At 40.8% G+C, this 4,543-nt stretch overlaps 1 long non-coding RNA gene across 1 annotated transcript; it reads left to right on the forward strand.

Annotated features, from left to right (window-relative positions):
• The first annotated feature begins 350 nt into the window (after positions 1 to 350).
• On the forward strand, positions 351 to 4,262 carry LOC126981645 (uncharacterized). Its single transcript, XR_007734006.1, has 4 exons — positions 351 to 567; positions 1,846 to 2,028; positions 3,092 to 3,151; positions 4,139 to 4,262. It is a non-coding gene; the product is annotated as an uncharacterized LOC126981645 (long non-coding RNA).
• Positions 4,263 to 4,543: the final 281 nt, after the last annotated feature.

The following is a 4,543-nucleotide window of genomic DNA, read 5'->3' on the forward strand; positions in this document are numbered from 1 at the left end:
CTACGGGCTGCTCCTGAGCGCCTGCTCGGAGGGCCCGTGCCTCCGTCGCTGCTCGCCGGCTTCTTCCCGTGGCTGTGGCGGCGGCGGAGGCTTCCCCACACCCGCCGCACGCCAGCGGCGGGTACCCCCTGCGACGGGCCGTCTATGGACAAAGGCCCGTTCCCCCTTTTTAGGGGGTAAATCCCTACCGTACCGAACCGAAGGAATTGTAGCCCTACTGCCGTTCTTTAAAACTATGTGATCATGTTTTTCTTCCAAACTCATTGTTTTAGCACGCACGCTGACTTCCATCAGTAATGATGATATATATACATTGAGTCATTGGTTTATAGGGGGAAAGAGTGGGTGAATATAATTATCTTGGTCTAACTTATACTGTTTATTATACCGCTATTCGCAGGAATATCTTTCTCTGCTCTGATTGCAACGCTGCCTCGTTCAAAAATCATAACACCGCCGCGGCCGCCACGTTTACCAGCCGGAGCCTCAAATCATGTCCCTTTGTGGTGATAAAGAGGACACAGCCTGGTGTGAAGCTACATTTATTACGGAAGGATGCCAGCCGGGGTAAGTGATATATATAAATAATGATAATGTGGAAATTCTAATCATTTTCACGCTGACAGCTGTTCTGAATTTGCTAACTGCATGCCTCCCCTCCTCCCGCGGCAAGAGGCCGAATGGCCTACACACGACAGCTCCAGATTCCTTCCCATTACCACCTGTCAGCCTCGTCCATGTAGCTATCCAGTCTACTCTTAAAACAAGCTATCGTCCCTGCACTCACTATGTGATTGCTGAGTCTATTCCATTCCCCCACCACCCTATTACTAAGCCAATGCCTGCCCATTTCCCTCCTAAATCTATACTTTTCTAATTTAAGTCAATTACTGCATGTTCTATCTTGCCAAACATCTTATGCAAAAGTTAGCCAGCATCTTCACTCTTTCATCCCTTACACTGATAAACTGGAACAGCCTTCCATTGTCTGCATTTCCTCCTGCCTATAATTTGACCTTCAAGAAGAGTGTATCAAGACTCTACTTTTGTCTGTTTGGGAGTGGCGAGTAGGGCTTTTTTCTAGTACGCTTTGTTGCCCTTGAGCTGTCTCCTTTGTTTAAAGAAAATAATAATTAAATAAATGGAAGTTGGCCGCCAATGCTTCCAACACATTTTGGTGCCATATCTACAAGTGGCTGGTGACTGTAAGTATCTCAGCAACCTGCATGCATCTATGCCATTCCTATCATGGTGCATGGAGCAAGCTTCACATAACACTCAGACAGAGACAGTTTAATTATGGTTACATATCAGACTCAGTTTATTGCTCAGTCTATTAGATGCAGTGCTGTTAATATTGTTAGTGGTAGTATTAGTACAGTTAATGTATTTATTTTAATTATTTTATCAATATTTATTTATTATATTCTTAGTGTTTGAAAATTCCAAAACTAGTATTAAGATAAACAAAAATATCAGAAGTATATTCATACTCATTAATTATTATTGCTTTTCTTATTATTACTTCCTTCAATGTCCTGGCACTTTGACATCTAGTGCTTTTCCGTCTAGTAACCAAAATTGTGGTCTTTCTGAATGTGAATGCCTTAAGTCTTCATTGGTGTAACTAGCTATATAACATAAAAATCTGCATATATCTCCCTTCTCACCCAGTTGTCCCCGTACATCCTTTCAGTATCCAAAGAATTTCAATTTACATCTTGTAATCACTCAACTAATGCAGTGCAATCCTCATCTCTGTATTTTACCGTGTGGACATACTCTTTCCTTCCATGTTCCACTGTCGTATGTTATTCCACATCTAACACAACCACATCCCAACAGATCCGAACACGTCCGATATCATCCAAGAGAATGTGGCAGCTGAAGGGGGAGAGGCCAAGAAAGAGGCCAAGGGTGAAGACATTTAGCCACCCCCCCTGAAGTACATGGCAGCATTCAACCTTCTTGGTGAGCTGCAGGAATGTGCTCCCCATTGCAGTGCACCAGCTCCATGTACTGATTTTGGTATGAATACTTCATCTAGTGTTTGTTGATTGTTGTGTTATTAATCTAATTATGACTTCACAAAATAGACTGTGCAAGTCACTTAACACATGCCCTGCTCAACATCACTTTTAAGTTGTAGAATTCTTTCATATGGATGCTGATTTATGTATCCTGAAATGATTGGATATTGATTGTCTTAACATTTTTTTTTGTCCATGATCATTGAACCATGTTACGATATGTCCTTGGGTGCAGATCCAGGAAATGAGTTTTTGGGAGGACGTCAGACTTTTTGCGGGTGGAAGGAGCATTACCGATTAGCCATTCTAGGCAGTCCTGGTCTTGAAAAACTGGTGGAGTGACCTAAATCAGTGGGTATAACGGCCTGGACTTTGTGCCAAAGCATTGTTTTAGCCGCAGCGCGCTTTTGAGCTAGTTTTCCTGTATCACTCAGGAACATTGGGGGGGCCTGGGCCCCCCTTTGGATCCACCAATGTAGCTATGTCTTATAATATATCTATCCTTTACAGTCTGATGGTGCATCCTTCTAGGTTGTCAAGTTTTAGTAGCTACTCATGAGAAGTATTCCTTATAATGATCATTGATTTCCAGATGGTTTGCACTAAAAAAAGTGTCATGTAACCTGCCGCAAATAATAATCAGCTGTAGTCAACCCTTGCTTTTAAGAACCAATATGGAGGAAGGGGGTGATGTTATATCCAAAAATCTTTTACATCTGAAGTATCCAACCTTTTTGTGTATAATAAACCTTGTTTGTTACATGAACTTAAAAGTTCACAATTTCCATACATGATTCTTTTTTCCTTGTATTTGATGATTAATCCTGACATGTATTTCCATTATCAGTAGGTAATATATAGTAACAAGACAATAATACACATTATAGCAATGTATATATTATAGCCCAGTGAGTGCACGAGATTTACCTCATCAGTGACGCCAAGTCCGGGAGTCCTTCCCTAAATTCTTTGCCCAAATTTGTGACACCAAGTATAATAACTAGTTTTATTGACCATTTGCATCCATTTTTCACTTTGATTAAAAAATTGCCTCTCAACAGGGTGTGAACTTGATGGGGTTGGAGGAAACTCGACTCGGCCATCAAGCTCACCACAATATAGTAAGGAACCTCTTGTTCTCAGTGATAATTTATCCTCTTTAGTTACTATTCCATGTTGCTTTAATCACAACTAATGTGTTGGAAACATTACAGCTTAATAACATACTTCACATCTCTGCATACAAATTGAGTTCAATATTTAACTGTTACACCAGTAGGCTTCATATCTAAAAAAAAAGGTATGTAAAAAGGTTGACATTTTGAATGATATATTTAAACTCTTTATTATGTTTCTATGGGTGTAGTACCGTTACGATTAGTCGAGTGATGAGCATATGGGTCTTATGTTTTTGATAGCATAGGTTCAAATTTTGCCATAGGCTGGCAATTGATAGTAACAGTAGTGTCCACAGATATCTACCTGTTTCTTGTTTATCCTGTTCCACTTTAAACCATGACTGGCCAATCTTTGAAGAGGTAGCATAACCTTGAAGTGCCACTAACAAACCTTTGTCCATTCTTCTGATGTGATCCTTTTTTTTTTTTCTCCACCTGCCTATAGCGCCGGTAGGTTTTCTTCAGGCGCCTGGCGGTCGGCCCAGGCAATTTTTTTTATAGTGGTGCCATTTAGTATTGGCTCATGCTGCCGCCCAGAACTCATTCTTGATTCACTTGGATGGTTTAGCAGGGCTTAGGTATGACTAACATTGCAGAAACAGGGAATTTTTAGATTTTTAGTGTGGCAACACATTGACAAATGTTTTTGTATGGACTGAACATCAAAGATATATATGGTAAATGGGTGCTTGTAGATCTTGACATTATATCTGTCAAGAGTCTCCAGTTGTATCCTCCCCCATCTCTCCTGAAAATATTACTCTTGTCAGGCAATCTAAGTGAAGCCTTCCATCGATGCTGGCGTGCAGACAATGTCAATGCTTAGATTCACTGTCCTTATAGCACTGAAAATAATGCAATTACATGCACATATTTTATTATTTAGAATTGTGATTAATTGTGATTAAATATTTTTTCATGTATTTTCAGACATGAAAAGTGAAAATTGCTGCACACAACAGTCTGCCGTCTGCACCGGGAGGCAAGGCAGCTCAAAGCCCAGGCTGTTACAACTCCTGGGCAGTTTTTGCCCAGAGCCAGCAATTTTTTAGATACAATAGGGATTTTTTCTGAGGTCAGGTTCAACATGCTGCAAGATGCCAAGATCTAAGCCTAGTAGGAGATATGGGTTACAAGAGAGGAGGTTTGCTCTGGCCTTATACTATCAAAGTCCAAATGCTAATAGATTTCTGAGCACAGCATTTCACTTGCCTTCAGTTTCAACACTTCACTCATGACTCAGGGGTATTTCAGTACATGTTGGCTGGAGCAAACAGACTCTGACAGCCCTGCAGCAAAGAGCACAGGCTTTGTCAAAAGAAGAGAAACTTCGTG

This window comes from Eriocheir sinensis, chromosome 49 (genome assembly GCF_024679095.1).
Source record: "Eriocheir sinensis breed Jianghai 21 chromosome 49, ASM2467909v1, whole genome shotgun sequence".
In the NCBI taxonomy this organism is placed as follows: Eukaryota; Metazoa; Arthropoda; class Malacostraca; order Decapoda; family Varunidae; genus Eriocheir; species Eriocheir sinensis.